Source organism: Coenobita brevimanus, chromosome 27 (assembly GCF_032717465.1).
Source record: "Coenobita brevimanus isolate Jiangsu-jjx chromosome 27, ASM3271746v2, whole genome shotgun sequence".
Classification (NCBI taxonomy): Eukaryota; Metazoa; Arthropoda; class Malacostraca; order Decapoda; family Coenobitidae; genus Coenobita; species Coenobita brevimanus.
The window spans coordinates 10,983,417-11,001,929 of NC_136980.1; the positions used below are offsets into that span (position 1 = coordinate 10,983,417).

The following is an 18,513-nucleotide window of genomic DNA, read 5'->3' on the forward strand; positions in this document are numbered from 1 at the left end:
ATTCTTTATTTGTACTGGTAACAAGATAAATGGATGGTCAATTTGAACTGTCGGAGGAAGAACGACCTATTTATTGATAATTCAAAACAATTATAATTCAGCGATGCTGAAAACCACATAATTGACGGCGAAAACAACAAAAATGAAACTTTAAATTAGTAGCGAAACAGAGCTAACTGTATCTATAACTAAAAAAATATCTGAGCGTGAGAATATTCCGTATCTGAAATAATAAACAGTAAATAAATAAATGAATTAACACGTAGGATAAAATCGAGTGGCTAGTACAACGCTAAATTTGTTTGGATTAAGGCCTAATTGTTTTGTTTGATTAGAGAAGTGGAAAAAACGAAAATTAAGATGTCTCCATGTGCATTACTATGGCTTTAAAGGAATATTGATAACGTTTTCACTCAAATATTCATGATAGAAAGTGTAAGCACTATTTCAGTTCAGAGATATTTGACTAATAACCATTTATTCTTGACAGTTACAAGTAGCGTAGGGTGAATGAACACTGAATTAATTATTTTTGTGTATTATGGAGATTGTTTCGATTTTTACATTACGAAGTGTATCATTTGTGTGTCTTCAATTGTACAGGTAACCAGATAAGAAAATTATCGAGTAGTTTGTTAGGGAAGTGGCTTCCGATTTAAGAATAAATTAGAGCTAGTTGCTTGATCCAAAAAACAGCTTAATTGATGGCGAGAAAAACAAATATGAAACATCAGCAAATGTACTTCAAATTATCATGGAAACACACCCAACTATCTACAATCAGAAAATATCTCTGATGGTTAGACTATTCCGTATCTGAAACAAAAAAAAAAAATGAAAAACATTAATGAAGTAACACGTAGGATAAAACAGACTGAATGATACAGATGTCTAGATTCACTTCCTTGAAGGTCAAAGAATTTAGTTTGATTGGAGACCTGTAAAAAACATAAAACTGAAGATTTCGTCTTTATTTGCATTACTAGGACTATAAAGGTATTGATGAGGTTTGGCACTCATCTAAGAAAATCATGAAATAATAAACAGAATTGCAATTCATAGAGATATAATTAATTACCCTTTATATGATTATTCCTCATCTATGTGGACATGTAATGCATCACAGCGACAAGATGTATGGGTTGGAGAAACACTGCATGAAATGTAATTTTGTCCTATGGAGATTATTTGGATATTTACGTTACGAAGAGGGTACTAGTAACAAGATAAAAGATGGTCAAGTTGTACTATCGGAAAAATAACGACCGATTTTGAGATAATTCAAAACAATTATACATGAGCGATGCACAAAAAGACACTGACGGCGAAAACACCAAATATAGAACTTCCAGAAATGTACTCTAAATTAGTAGCGAAACACAGCCAACTGCATCTATAATCAGAAAACATCGTTGAGCGTGACAATATTCCGTATCTGGAAAAAAAAAAAAACTAACCAATATAAATGAAGTAATACGTAGGATAAAATTGAGTGGCTGGTATAGAAGGCTATACTCAGCTGGTTTTAGGCCAAAGAGTTTCGTTTGATTGAAGACGTGGAAAAAGCATGATCCTTAAGATGTTGTCTTCATGTGCATTAAAAGGGCTTTAGAGAATATTCATAAGTTTTTAAGTCACCTAAAAGTTCATGGGAGACAGTATGATCACTATTTCAGTTCTGAGATATTTAACTAATAACCATTTATAACTTTACTCCTCATGGGCGTAGACATATATTGCATGACAGCTACAAGAAGTGTAAGGTGAAGGAACACCGAATGTACTACATTGATGTATTCAGGAGATGGTTTTCTATTTTTACGTTACGAAGTGTTTCATTTTTGTGTCTTCAATTGTATTGGTAACCAGATAAAAAATTGATCTAGTAGTTTGATGGAGAAATAGCATCCGATATAGGGATAATCCAAAGCTAGTTGATTGATCCTAAAAACCGCTTAATTATCGGCGAAAACACCAAATATGCAACATCCACAAATGTTCTTTAAATTACCAGGAAGACAATCAAATTGTATCTAAAATCAGAAAAAAAATTTCAGAGGGTGAGATAATTCCGTATCTAAAAAACAAAACAAAACAGTAACTAAAATAAATGAAATAACACGTAGGATGAAATCGACCGACTGGTATAGAAAGTTAAATTCAGTTGGTTTAAGGCCAACAAGTTTCGTTCGATTGGAAACCTTCAAGTAACTTAATAATTAAGATATAGTCTATGTGTATTCGTAAGGCTTTAGAGGAATATTGATGAGGTTTTGACTCACAAAAAAATTCATGAGAGACAGTATAATTACAATTTCAGTTATGAAATTTTTAACTAAACATTTAAAACTTTACTCCTCATCTACAAGAAGTGAAGGGTGAAGGAACACTGAGTGAAATATATTTATGTATTCTGAAGATGGTTTCGTTTTTTACGGTACGAAATGTTTCATTTGTTTGTGTTCAATTGTATTGGTAACCAGATTAAAAAATAGTCGAGTAGTTTGTTTGGGAAATGGCATCTGATTTAGGAATCAATCAAAGGTAATTGATCTTATAAACCGCTTAATGGCGATAAAAACAAATATGAAACTTCCGCAAATGTCCTTTAAATTAGCAGAGAAAGAAACCCAACGGTCAGAATATTCCGCATCTGAAAAAAATCAGTAACAAATTGAAATGAAGTAACTCGTAAGATAAAATCGACTGAATGGTACAGATGGCTAGATTCAGATAGTTTAAGGCGAAAGAATTTCGTTTGAAGACGCGAAAAATTTTCAAAATGAAGTTTTCGTCTTTATATGCATTACTATGGCAATAAAGGTACATCAATGAGGTTTTTACTCATCTAAAAATGCATCAAACTATAAACAGTATTGCAATTCATAAAAATATAACTAATTACCCTTTATATGTTTATTTCTCATCTATGTGGACATGTAGTGCATCACAGCATTAGGAAATGTGGGTTGGAGGAATACTGATTGATTTTTTTTTTTTTTTTTTTTTTGCTCTATGGACATTGGATATTTACGTTACGTAGAGGGTCGATTGGAACTATATATTTGTACTGGTAACCAGATAAAAGGATGGTCAATTTGAGCTGTCGTAGTAATAACGACCGACTTAGGGATAATTCAAAGCAATTAAAATTCGGACATGCTGAAAACTACATAATTGACGGAGAAAACATCAAATATGAAACTTCCACAAATGTACTTTAAATTATTAGCGAAACAAAGTTAACTATTTAAAAAACACATCTCTGAGCTTGACTAAACTCCGAATCGCAAAAAAAGAAAAAAGTAAACCAATTAAATGAATTAACATGTAGGATAAAATCGAGTGGCTGGTACAGAAGGATAAAATCGAGTGGCTGGTACAGAAGGCTAATTTAAGTTGGTTTAAGGCGAAAGCGTTTCGTTTGATTGGAGACGTGGAAAAAACTTGATGATCAAGATATTGTCATATGTGTATTACTAGGGCTTTAGAGAAATATTGATGAGGTCCTAGAGGTCTGTGTCCGTAACGAAGAATCTTCATACACCAATGTCAACCATTTCACAATAACTTTATTATCCCACCTGCTGCAAATTAATATTATCATTAGAGAATGTGTTCTTATCTTCGAACACATTTCTTTAATATTAGCCATTTAAAGCGTACCTGTCAACTCTATCTCATACAGTGTTACCAGATCAACAGGCTCGTATCACGCACGCTAAGAGGGACGAACTTCTGCTGTCGGCTGTACATTTGCTGAAGTTGCATTTTTTTTTTCTTCGTCAATTATGCGGTTTTTAGGATCACTCAAGGATAATAGTTTTGAATTATTCCTAAATAGTACACTATTTCTCTAAGAATACAAGTTGACCATTTTTTATCTCATTACAAGTACGAATGAAGAGTTGCAAACAACCATCTTCGTAACGTACATATCCAATCTCCACATGACAAAAATACATTGCATCGTGTTCCTCCAACTCACACTTCTTGTTCCTTTAATGCAATATATCTCTACGTAGAGAAGGAATAAGGATATAAATAGAAATTACTTATATATCTCTGAACTTCAATAACGGTTGTACTTTGATTAATCCTAGATGAGAGTCAAAACCTCAACAATATTCCTTTAAAACACTAGTAATGCATAGTTTTTACACGTTTCCAATTAAAAAAAAAACTCTTTGGCCTTAAACCAACTGAATCTAGCCATCTCTACGATTCAGTCGATTTTATCCTACGTGTTACTTCATTTTTTTTTTTTTGTCAGATACACAATATTCTCACCCTCAGCGATGTTTTCTGATTGTAGGTACAGTGGAGTGTGTTTCCCTGTTTATTAAAAGTACGTGATGAAATATATATCTTGTTCTCGCCGTCAAAAAATCGGTTTATGGTTTTTATGTGAAATCAACTTGCTCTGCATTATTTTTAAATCGGATGCTATTTCCCTATCAAACTACTCGATCATTTTTTTATATGGTTACCAATACGATTGAAGACACACAAATGACACACCGTATCGAAAAAATAGAAAACCATCTCCAGAATATATATAGTTTATTCAGTTTTCCTTCACCCAAAATTTCCTGTAGCCGTCAAACACTATATGTCTTCGCTCATGAGGAGTAAAGTTAAAAATGGATATTAGTTAAATATCTCGGAACTGAAGTAGTGATTATACTATCTCATGAATTTTTGGGTGAGATAAAAACCTTTTCAATATTCCTATAAAACCCTAGTAATGCACATAAAGACAACATCTTTATCAATTTTTTCCACGTCTCCAATAAAACGAAACTCTTTGGCCTTAAACCATCTGAATTTAGCCTTCTGTACCAGCCACTCGATTCCGTGTTCTTTCACCCTACACTTCTTGTAACGGTCATGCAAGATATATCTACGTAGATGAGGAGTAAATTTATAAATAGTTAAAAATTTAGGATCTGAAATTGTGATTATACTTTCTCATGAATTTTTAGGTGAGTCAAAACCTCATCAACTTTCCTCTAAAGCCTTGCTAATACACATAAAAATATCTTTATTAAATTATATTACAGTCTCCAATCAAACTCTTTATCCTTAAAAACCAACTGCAATTAGCCTTTGTACCAGTCAGTCGATTTCATCATACGTGTTACATCATTTATATTTACTACTTTTTTTTCTCAGATACGGAATTATCTCACCGTCAGAAAAATTTTTTTGATTTTAGGTACAATTGGTTTGTCTTCCTGCTAATTTAAAGTACATTTGTGGAAGTTTGATATTTGGTGTTTTCGCCATTAATTAAGCGGTTTTTATGATCAATCACCTAGCTTTGGATTATTTCTAAATCGGATGCAATTTCTCTATCAAACTAAAGATAATTTTTTTATCTGGTTACAAATGAAATGCAACACAATTGACACACTTCGTAACGTATTAATAGAAAACCATCCCTAGAATACAAAAATATACTTCATTCAGTGTTCCTTCACCCTACACTTCTTGTAGCTTTCATGCACTATATGTCTACGCTCATGAGTAAAGTTACTTAAATATCTCGGAACTGAAATAATGATTATTCTATCTTGAATTTTTACGTAAAATAAAACCTTATCAATATTCCTCTAAAGCCCTAGTAATGCACATGAAGACAACATCTTAAGAATCATGGTTTTTCCACGTCTTCAATCAAACGAAACTCTTTGACCTAAAACCAACTGAATTCTGTACCAACCACTCGATTTTATCCTAGGTGTTACTTCATTTATATTGATTTTTTTTTTTTTTTCAGCTACGGTATAATCTAACGCTGAGATGTTTTCTGATTGTAGATACAGTTGGCTGTGTTTCGCTTCTTAAATTAAATTCATTTGTTGAAGTTGCATATTTGGTGTTTTCGCCGTCAATTATGTGTTTTTTTTGCATCACTCAGGTATAATTGTTTTGAATTATTTCTAAATCGGTCGTTATTTCTCCGACAGTACAACTTGACCATCTTTTATCTTATTACGAGTACCCTCTTCGTAACGTAAATATCCAAACAATCTCCATAGGACAAAAATACATTTCATTCAGTGTTCCTCGAACCCACACTTCTTGTCGCTGTGATGAGGAATAATCATATAAAGGGTAATTAGTTATCTCTATGAATTGCAATACTGTTTATAATTTCAAGATTTTCTGAGTTAAAACCTCATCAATACCTTTATAGTTCTAGTAATGCAAGTAAAGACGATATCTTCAGTTTTATGTTTTTTACAGGTCTCCAAAGGAAATTCTTTGAACACCTAGGAACTGAATCTAGCCATCTGTATCATTCAATTTTATCCTACGTGTTACTTCACTAATGTTTTTTTAGTTTTTTTTTTCTTTAGATACGGAATATTCTAACCATCAGAGATATTTTCTGATTGTAGATACAGCTGAGTGTGTTTCCCTGATAATTTGAAGTACATTTTCTGAAGTTGCAATTTGTTTTTTTTTTCCTCCGTCAATTAAGCCGTTTTTAGCAACTAGCTCTAATTTATTTTTAATTCGGAGAGCCACTTCCCTAAAAAAAACTACTCGACAATTTTCTTATCTGGTTACCAGTACAATTGAAGACACAAATGACACACTTCGTAATGTAAAAATCGAAACAATCTCCATAATACATAAAAAGATTTCATTCAGTGTTCCTTCACCATACGCTACTTGTAACTGTCAAGCACGATATGTCAGCTGATGCGGAGTAAAGTTATAAATGGTTATTAGTTAAATATCTCGGAACTGAAACCGAATCATGAATATTTAGGTTAGTCAAAACGTTATCAATATTCCTGTAAAGCCATAAAAATGCATATCGAGACAGGATCTTAATTTTTAATTTTTTTCCACTTCTCTAATCAAACAAAACAATTAGGCCTTATTCCAAACAGGTTTAGTTTTCTGTACTAGCCACTCTATTTTATCGTACGTGTTAATTCATTTATTTTGGTTACTGTTTATTATTTCAGATACGGAGTATTCTCACGCTCAGAGATATTTTTTAATTGTAGATACGGTTTGCTCTGTTTCGCTACAAATTTAAAGTACACTTGTGGAAGTTTCATATTTGTTGTTTTCGCCGTCAATTATGTGGCTTTTAGCATCGCTCAAGTATAATTGTTTTGAATTATCCCTAAATCGGTCGTTATTACCCCGAAAGTTCAAATTGACAACCCTTTTATCTTGTTACCAGTACAAATAAAGAATTGCAGACGACCCTCTTCGTAACGTAAATATCCAATGTCCACAGGACAAAAAAAAAAAATTCAGTGTTCCTCCAAAACATTTTTCTTATAGCTGTGATGACGTAGATGAGGAATAAACATATAAAGGGTAATTAGTTATATTTCTATAAATTTCAATAGTTTATAGTTTCTCTGATAAATTTTTAGATGAGAGTCAAAACCTCACCAATATTCCTCTATAGCCCTAATAATGCAGGTAAAGACGAAATCTTCATTTTGAACATTTTTAAACGTCTTCAATCAAACGAAATTCTTTGGCCTCAAACCAGCAGACTCTAGCTATCTGTACCATTCAGTCGATTGTATTTTACGTGTTACTTCATTTATATTTCTTACTGATTTTTTTTAGATCCGGAATACATTTATGGAAGTTGTTTATTTGGTGTTCTCGCTGTCTATTGAACGGTTTTTAGGATCAATTAACTAGGTTTGCATTATTACTAAATCGGAAGCAACTTCACTAAGAAAGTAGTCGATCATTTTTTTTTTTAATATCTCGTTACCAATACAATTGAAGACACAAATCACACACGTCGTAACGAAAAAATAGAAAACCATCTGCAGAATACTATAGTTCATTCAGTGTTCATTCACCCTACTCTTCTTGTAGCTGACAAGGACTATATGTCTACGCTAATCGTTATTAGTTAAATATCTCGGAACTGAAATAGTAATTATACTTTCTCCCATGAATTTTTAGGTGAGAAAACCTTATCAATATTCCTCTAAAGCCCTATTAATGTATTAATGCACATCGAGACATCAACTTATCAAGTTTTTATCACGTCTCTAAACAAAACTATTAATTTAGCTTTCTGTACCAAGCACTCGATTTATCCTACGTGTTAATTCATTTATTTTGGTTATTTTTTTTTTTCAGATACGGAATATTCTCACGCTCAGAGATGTTTTCTCATTATAGATAGTTGGTTCTTTTTCGCTCCTGTGAGACGTGTGTAAAAATTATTTCGCGCAAGACAAGGATGTGTTTTGGGCATTTATGGATTTAGAGAAAGCGTATGATAGAATTGATATGGAGGCTTTGTTGACTATTATAAAATTGTACGGACAACGGTTGGTTACTAAAAGGGGTGAAAAGTAATGTAAATAGCAGAGCGTCCGTAAGAGTGGGAAATGTTGTGATTGGTTTCCCGTGAGAGTGGGGCTGCGACAGGGATGTGTGATTTCGCCTTGGTTATTTATATTAACATGGATGGTGTAAGGGAGGTGAATGCAAGAGGTGGAGGTCTGAGTCTGGTGAATGTTGATGGTGCAGAGTGGAATCTGAATCAGCTACTGTTTGCAGATGATACTGCACTGGTGACTGATTTAGAGGAGAGATTCAGACAGTTGGTAGAGGAGTTTGGAAGGGTGTGTGAAAGGAAGAAATTGAAAGTAAATGAGAATAAGAGTAAAGTGATGAAGTGTACGAGGTCGGTAGATGGTAGGGGGATGAATATAGTTTTGAATGGCGAGTTGCTTGAGGAGGTAGAGTGTTCCTGTGGATGGAAGAATAGATGCAGAAGTGAAGTTTGGAATAAATGAAGTAGGAAAGGTGCTGGGAGGAATGAAAAAAAAAAAGTTTAGATGTCGTTGGCTTAGAATGGATGTAAAGAGAAGGCTGTATGAGGGTGTTGTGGTACCGACTGCGTTATATGGGGCTGAAACAGGAAATTTGGGTGAAGCAGAGAGGAAAAGTTTGAATGTAATGGAGATGAGGTGTCTGAGGAGTATGTGTGGAGTGACGTATATGGATCGAGTGCAAAATGAAGTGCGAAGGAGAACTGGAGTTGTTCGGGAGATGGTTAGTAGAGTTGAGCAGAGGTGTTGCGATGGTTTGGCCATATGGAGAGAATGGATAATGAGCGATTGGTGAAAAAGATAACTAGATCTGATGTGAGAGGTGTAAGGCTGAGAGGAAGACCACGAATAGGATGGATGGACAGTGTGAAGAGCGCTGGATGCGAGAGGGATGTCTGTTGAGCAAGGAAGAGTGGCTGTGCATGACAGAAATAAATGGAGAGAAATTGTGAATATGTGATGACGCAGCCCTGAGGGGATATTCTCCCGCATTTGGTCTGACCAGCTAGTCAGGTAAGGGGATGGGTCTGTTATGATGTGGCAGGGGTAAACCAGCTCTGCTGTCGGGCCCTACTGCGGATGTTTGATTGCATTGTGCAGTTGACCCTTGGGCGGTGTGGTGTGGTGAGGATCTGTCCGTTCTCCCCTTTGGGGCTAAGATGCGAATGAATGTGTCTGAATGGATGAGTAAATGGGGAGTGTCGTCCTGTCTCGGCTACCTCCCTTTCCTTTGGGGAAGCAGCCTAGGTATATAATTAGATAGAATTAAACGTAAATTTGTGCAAGTTGCATATTTGGTATTCTCGCCGTCAATTATGTGGTTTTTAGCATCACTCAAAAATAATTGCTTTTAATTATCCCTAAATCGGTCGTTATTACTAAGATCATCTTTTTATCTGGTTACCAGATAACCCAATCCACCCATGAATCACGTCTTGCTTATTTTTCTGGCCGGAATCGTGCTAAGTTTATTCGTTCTGCTAAAAATAATTTTAACCTTACTAAATGCTCTCAATTCTCCAACTCGAATTCTTCCCGCTCCTTCTGGCACCTTGCCAAAAACCATTCTAACAACTTTACCTCATCATCCTTCCCTCCTATTTTCCACTCTGATGGTTCTATAGCTATTTCTTCTACTGGTAAAGCAGATCTCTTCGCACAGACTTTCTCCTCCAATTCCACCTTAGACGATTTCGATGCTGTTCCTCCATCACTTCCCGCCTCTGATTTCCTCATGGCTAACAATAAAATTTCTTCAGCTGATGTATTTTCTGCTAACGCTGGCCTCAATATTAACGAGGCATATGGGCCTGATGGAGTCCCTCCTGTTCTCAAGAACTGTGCTTCTGTGCTTACACCCTGCCTAGGCATCGTCTTTCGCCATTGTCTGTCAACTTGTACCTTTCCTTCTTGCTGGAAGTTTGCTCTCATTCAGCCAGTCTCAAAGAAGGGTGACCACTCCCAACCCTCCAACTATCGTCCAATTGCTTTAACGTCCTGTATTTCAAAAGCTTTCGAGTCAATTCCCAACAGAAAAATTTTAAAGCATCTTTCCTATCACAATCTTCTTTCTGATAGTACGGGTTCCGTCAAGGACGCTCCACTGGCGATCTTCTCACCTGCCTCTCATACTCCTGGTCATCCTCCTTTCGGGACTTTGGCGGAAGCTTTTCCATTGCACTTGACATCTCAAAGGCTCTCGATCGAGTCTGACAGAAATCCTTAATTTCCAAACTGTCCTCATACGGTTTCTATTCTTGCCTTCATCGCTAGTTTCCTTTTTGGTCGTTCTATAGCTGCTGTTGTAGACTGCCATCGTTCTTCTCCTAGATCTATCAAGTGGTGTTTCTCAGGGCTTCGTCATATCACTAACTCTCTTTCTTTAATTCATCAATGACGCTGATGACTCCACCCTTCACCTTTCCATTTGGTTCCCGCAACGCCCATCTCAACAGTTACTTCAACAAACAAGGGATGAGGCTATGGCACACCTAATGTCTGACTTGGCTCGTATCTCTGACTGGGGTAAAAATAATCTTGTTTTTAATGCATCTGACTCTGTTCTTACACCTATCAACCCAACAAAATCTTCCACAGGTATACTCACTAATGTTTAATAATATTCAGCTTAATCCTACATCATCCTTGAACATGCATGGGGTTTCATTTGCTCGGGACTTATCTTGGAAATATCATATTACATATCTTGTAAAATCTGCTTCCAAGAGATTTGGTGTGCTAAGCCGACTCCGTTCTTTCTTTACCCCTGCACAATTGTTTACTTTGTACAGGGGTTTTATCCGCCCCTGTGTGGAGTATAAGTCTCATGTGTGGGGAGGCTCCCCACATACAGCTATTCTCAATGGGGTGGAGTCAAAAGCTTTTCGTCTCATTAACTCTCCTCCTCTTACTGACTCCCTTCAACCTCTGTCTCTTCGCCGCACTGTTGCATCTTTATCTCTTTTCTATCACTAATTTCATGGTCACTGCTCCTCTGAACTGTCTATATGTATTCCACCACCTCTACGACGGGCGCGTAGCACCCGTCTAATTGCAAACTCTCATCCCTTTTCTGTCCAACTCTCAAATGCAAGAGTTAACCGTTACTCCCAGTCCTTCATTTATGCAACAGGTCAACTCTGGAACTGACTCCCTCTCTCTGTATTTCTTGCTGCCTATGATCTCTAGTCTTTCAAACGCAATGTGTCCAGACATTACGAAATGAATGGATCTTGAATTTGTCGCTTTATATTTTGTTTTTCTGTTGGAGGGAATTGTTATTCCGGGCTTGCGGCCTTTGGTTCCTTCTTCCTCGCATAAGAAAAAATAAAATAGAGTTGCAAACGACCCTCTTCGTAACGTAAATATCCAAACAATTTCTAAAGGACAAAAAAAAAAAAAAATTCATTCAGTGATCCCCCAAGCCACACTTCACGTAGCTGTGATGCACTACATGTTCATATAGATGAGGAATAATCATATAAAGTACTTATTTATATTTCTTTGAATTCCAATAGTGTGTATAATTTCTCTCATGGATTTTTAGATGAGTCAGAACCTCAATAATATACCTTTATAGCCCTAGTAATGCAAATATTGACGAAATCTTAATTTTCAAGATTTTTATACGTCTCAGAGCAAACGAAATTCTTTGGCCCTAAAGTAACTGAATCTTGCCATCTGTACCAGTAAGGCGATTTTATCCTACGTATTAATTCATTAAAAATTGGTACTGATTTTTTTCAGATGAGGAATCCAGCTGGGTTTCTTTTCCTGCTAATTTTAAGTACATTAGTGGAAGTTGAACATTTAGTGTTTTCTACGTCAATTAAGCGGTTTATAAGATCAATCGACTACCTTTGAATTATTCCTAAATCGGATGCCATTTCCTTAACAAACTACTCGACCATTTTTTATCTGGTTAGAGATACAATTGAAGAAACACAAATGACATACTTCGTAACGTAAAAATGGAAACCATCTCCAGAATACATAAATATAGTTCATTCAGTGGTTTCACCCCACACATCTAGCAGCTGTCATGCACTGTATTTCTACGTAGATGAGGAGAAAAGTTATAAATGGTAATTATTTAAAAATCAACGAACTGGTATTGTGATTATATTTTCTCTCATGAATCTTAAGGTTAGTGAAAACCTAACCAGTGTTCCCATAAAGCGCTAGTATTGCAGATGAAGACAATATCTAATTTTCATTTTTTTTTTTTTTCACGAATCGCATAAAACTATTGTCTTTGGCCTTAAAGCAGTCAGTTGATTTTATCCTACGTGTTACATCAATGATATTTGTTACTGATATTTTTCAGAAATGGAATATTCTCACCCTCAGAGATATTTTATGACTGTAGATACAGTTTGGTGTGTTTCACTGATAATTTGAAGTATATTTGTGGAAGTTCCATTTTTTGTATTCACCATCAATTAAGCGGTTTTTAAGATCAAGCAACTAGCTCTAAATTATTCTTAAATCGGACGTCACTTTTCTAATAAACTACTCGACAATTTTCTTGTATGTTTACCAATACATTTGAAGACACACAAATGACCCATTTCGTAATCTAAAAATCGAAACCATCTCCATAATACATTAAAATAGTTCATTCAGTGTTCCTTCAACCTACACTTCTTGTAGCTGTCATGCGCTACATGTGTCCATAGATGAGGAGTGAAGTTATAAATGGTAATTAGTCAATAATCTCGGAACTGAATTTTTAGGACTGGACTGATGTTGCCAGCAATCGTTCTATAATATTTCAATATTATAGAACGATTGCAGTCTTAAAGGTGAGGTTGCAAGAAAACACTACTTACGATGTCAGTTACACACTAAACAAACACAGAAACTGCCAGTTCGTGTTTCGCCAGTATGCGATTTTGTTTTATAAGTTGTCACTTCCCTTTCCGACCTCTCTCCCCACCCGTCTCTCCTCTTCCAAGTCATGCTCTGCCATCATCCACGTTTTATCGTTAATGTTGAAAATCGTATGTCTGTAGGTAAACTGTGGGAAATAATATAAAAGTGTCAGTGAGCTTATTCTCCTCCATCGCTTGAAGTGTTATCAATGACGAATATAAATGTTAGTAACATGAATAAATAGTCACTGTGGTGGTTCGGAGACATTTCTCGTCATCATTCAGTTGGTTTAAGGCCAACTCACACTTCTTGTTCTTTTGATGCAATATATCTCTACGTAGAGAAGGAATAAGGATATAAATAGAAATTACTTATATATCTCTGAACTGCAATAACGTTTGTACTTTGATTAATTCCTAGATATCTCTACGTAGAGAAGGAATAAGGATATAAATAGAAATTACTTATATATCTCTGAACTGCAATAACGTTTGTACTTTGATTAATTCCTAGATGAGAGTCAAAACCTCAACAATATTCCTTTAAAACACTAGTAATGCATAGTTTTTACATGTTTCCAATCAAACAAACCTAACTATCGTTCCTACAGTGCCCAAAATACACTCCCTCTCCACCCCCTCGCCGTCTCCTCTCCTCCCCCTTCCACTGTTTCCATCACTTCTCCCCCCTCCCTCCGCCCCCATTTCCAGTAACCTTTATTTCTAGCCTGCAACACTCCGATTCCCTCCCCACCGTGTTATTGTATTGACCCTGCCCAACTTCTCTCCCTTGTCATTTCAAATGTCTTTTTTTCTCCCTTTTTCATTTTTGTCTCGGGAATCGAACAACATACGATGTTTGGGTCATGTTTTTCTATACTATCCTTTAATAATGTGTAATATTATAATGACCGTGACAATGGCGGTCAAGAGGCATTAACTGTTCAAAGGACGGCAGTCAGTTTAATGATAATTTTATTTCTCCTCCTCTAGCCATTAATATCTTGCTTACACTTATTTTCTAATTCCCAACATACATAAAATATGAAGCACAAACGTCCTTCTTTTCACCAAAGAAAGTATAAAATGAAAAATAATCATTGTGTATGTTGTATGACTGAGGTGATTTGGACATGTCGAGAGAATGGAGAATGAAAAACTGACTAAAAGGGTGTATGTAAGTGAGGTGGAGGGAGGGAGAGGGAGGGGGAGACCGAGGATGAGGTGGAGGGATGGAGTTGAGAGGAATATATGGGGGAGGGGGGGTTGATTTGGGGGGAGGGGAGTCAAATGGTGGGTGACAGAGCGGCTTGGAGGCGTTTTGTCTGCGACAACCCTTTCGGGATTAGGGCGTCGGGCTATAGATAGATAGATAGATAGATGTTGTATGATCTACACGCATCCAGAAAATATTTTCTTAAAAGTACTATCAGTATTCTTGGTGATAATTTGTAGATCTTCAGTTAAGATTAAATATAGCAAAATAGATGATAGTCACAAAACTGTATCCTCATACATTTGGCTACCATAATCACAATATACGATGAAGGGGGATTATACCCTTCTGGATGAGTAGATTAAGCCCTTATCGGAATATGCTTGTCATGAGCCTGGACAGCAGGCAGATGTAAGTGGAAGTATGAGATTGTCGCGGTGTAAGGGTTAATTATGGTAAAGGGTCGCTTCCTATCCATCCGAGTCCTTGTCACTCCTGTATCGATAACATCGGCAGTTGCAGAACAGATATTCAGGGCGCTGACGGACAGCCATGCCGTTACCTTTCGTTCTAACCATGCAATGCAGCTATGGGAATGGAATGATAGGGATAATCTTGCTGACTGCATTCTCTGACCTTGTAAGATCATGCGTTGAGGGAGTTCAGATCAAAGTATGTCGATGGCATATTGTTTTAAATTATATATAAGTAGACGTATCTCATAGGTCTCTAGTGCGGAACACAATGTGTGTGGGGGGGAGGGGATTATGGAAGCAGGAATACTTTGGGTGAGGGAAGGGATTACATATATTACAAGCTGGGACACAGATAAATGTTATAACGTGAAGGGAGGAGTGAGGGATACAGAAAGCGGGAAGGAGACGAGGAGGCAAGGAATCCACAAGGGGGGGATGGTATTGAACACTGATAGTTACGATGGACATATTGTTATGTAAGTAATTTGGTTACTTGTGTGTAATACAGTTGGCAATATAACATGCACGAGTATTGTGTTTATAATGTCATTACAGTTAAGACTCAAAGTCCTGTAAATGGTAATAACTGTATTCAAATTATGAAGAACCGATCTAGTTAGGGAGGTAAACAGAAGCAGAGTCAGTTAAATGAAATCGTTGGGAAGGGTTGGGGGTGCTGAGGGAGAGAAACAAGGGGTACTGGTAGAGGGGGGAAAGGGAGGGGGGAGAAGTGATGGAGACAGTGGAAGGGGGAGGGGAGGAGACGGCGAGGGGGTCGAGAGGGAGTGTATTTGGAGCACTGTATTAACGATGGTTATATAAATGTTATATAATGTGACGAGTAATGTCTCCTAACCACCACAGTGACGATTTATTCATGTTACTAACATTTATATTCATGGATAACATTTCAAGCGATGGAGGAGGAAATGAAGCTCAATTGACACTTTTATATTGTTTCCCACAGTTTATCTACAGACATACGGTATTCAGCATTAACGATGAAACGTGGATGATGGCAGAGCATGACTAGGAAGAGAAGAGACGGGTGGGGAGAGAGGTCGGAAAGGGAAGTGATTTAACTTGTAAAACTAAATCGCATACTGGAGAAACACGAACTGTCAGTTTCTGTGTTTTAGTGTGTAACTGACATCGTAATTAGTGTTTTCTTGCAACCTCACCTTTAGGACTGCAATCGTTCTATAATATTTCATATAATACTTGCTGGCAACATCAGTCCAGTCCAAATAATCCTATGCGTCTGTGTCCGTAACGAAGAATCTTCATACACCAGTGTCAAACATTTCACAATAACATTATCCCACCTGCTACAAATTAATATTATCATTAGGGAATGTGTTCTTATCTCCGAACACATTTCTTTAATATTAGCCATTTAAAGCGTACCTGTCAACTCTATCTCATACAGTTACCAGATCAACAGGCTCGTATCACGCACGCTAAGAGGGACGAACTTCTGCTGTCGGCTGTACTTTAAATATGTTGTGAAACACACCCAATTGTATCTAAAATCAGAAAACAACTGTGAGGGTGAGAATATTCCGTAACTGAAAAAAATATCAGTAACAAATACAAATGAAGTAGCACGTAGGATAAAATCTATTTAATGATTCAGTTGGTTTGAGGCCAAAAAAAATCTACTGACTGGTTTGAGGCCAAAGAGTCTCGTTTGAATGGAGACGTGAAAAAATCTTGAAAATTTAGTTTTTTCCGAACACTGGTGAGGTTATCAACCTAAAAATTCATCAAAGTACAAACTATTTCAGTTCCGTGATATATACTTTTATGCCAACGGCCATACCACCGCTTCCCGTCCGATCAGCGAAGTTAAGCAACGTTGGGTCTGGTTAGTACTTGGATGGGTGACCGCCTGGGAACACCAGATGCTGTTGGCATAACGTTCTCCCTACGTGTCAAGTGGAGGATTAGTGCCCCTCCCTGTAAAACAATTAACTCTAAGCCCTTGGCCACCCCGTTTGGGATACATGGCGTCTGGCAATGAATGAATGAATATATACCTAATTACCATTGATAACTTTACTCCTCATCAACTTAAACATATAGTGAATGATATCTGCAAAATGTGTAGGGTGAAGGAACACCGAATGAACTGTATTTATGTATTCTGGAGATTGTTATGATTTCTACGTTACGAAGTGTGTCATTTGTGAGTTAAATTGTATTGGTAACCAAATAAGAAAATTGTCTAGTAGTTTGTTAGCGAAGTTCCGTCCGATTTATGAATAATTCAGAACAAGTTGTTTGGTCCGAAAAATCGCTTAACTGACGGCGAAAACACCAAATATGCAACTCACACAATTGTAATTTAAAATAGCAGGGAAAGAGACCCAACTATCTACAATCAGAAAACATATCTGATTCAGAGATTCCGCATCAGAAAAAATAAATTAGTAAAAAATATAAATGAAGTAACACGTAGGATAAAATCGACTGAATGGTACAGATGACTAGATTCAGTTGGATAACGGCCAAAGAATTTCGTTTTAATGAATTTTATAAAACTTGTAAATTACTATTTCTTTATGTCCATTACTAGTGCTAAAAACCTATATTGATGAGGTTTTGACTCGTACAAAAAATTCATGAGAGAAACTAAAAAGTTTTGCAATTCATAGAATTATTACTAATTACTCTTTATATATTTATTCCTCATCTACGTGGACAAGTAATGCATCATAGCTACAAGAAGTGTGGGTTGGAGGAACACTGAATGAAATGTATTTTTTTCCTGTGGAGATTGTTTGGATATCTACTTTTCGAAGATGGTCGTTTGTACTGGTAACCAGATAAAAGATGGTCAAGTTGAATTGTCGGATATATAATGACTGATTTAGGGATAATTCAAAACAATTATATATGAGTGATGCAAAAAAACACATTATACGGCGAGAACACCAAATGTGCAACTTCCATAAATGTACTTTAAATTAGCAGTGAAACTGCCAACTGTATCTACAATTAAAAACATCTCTGAGCGTGAAAATATTTCGTATCTGAAAAAAATAAATAAATAAAAGGAACCATTATAAATGAAGAAACACGTAGGATAAAATCGAGTGGCTGTTACAGAAGGCTGAATTCAGTTGGTTTGAGGCCAAAGAGTTTCGTTTGATTTGAGACGTGGAAAAAGCATGATAATTAAGATGTTGTCTTCATGTGTATTATTAGGGCTTTAGAGGAATATTGATAAGGTATCAAGTTAACTAAAAAATTCATGAGATAGTGTTATAACTATTTCATTTCCGAGATATTTAACTAATAATCATTTGTAACTTTACTCCTCATGAGCGTACAATAAGTGTAGGGTGAAGGAACACTGAATGAACTATATTTATGTATTCTGGAGATGGTTTTCTATTTTACGTAACCAGGTTTGTCATTTGTATGTTTTCAATTGCATTGGTAACCAGATAAAAAAAAATGATTGAGTAGTTTGAAAGGGAAATGGCATCCGATTTAGGAATAATCGAAAGCTAGTTAATTGATCCTATTATCTGCTTAAATTACGGCGAAAACACCAAATATGCAACTTTACTTATGTACTTTAAATTAGCAGGAAAACA

General features: G+C 36.1%; 1 pseudogene; it reads left to right on the forward strand.

Moving 5' to 3' along the window:
• The first annotated feature begins 16,716 nt into the window (after positions 1 to 16,716).
• Positions 16,717 to 16,824, forward strand: LOC145394629 (5S ribosomal RNA; annotated as a pseudogene).
• The last annotated feature ends 1,689 nt before the right edge of the window (positions 16,825 to 18,513 follow it).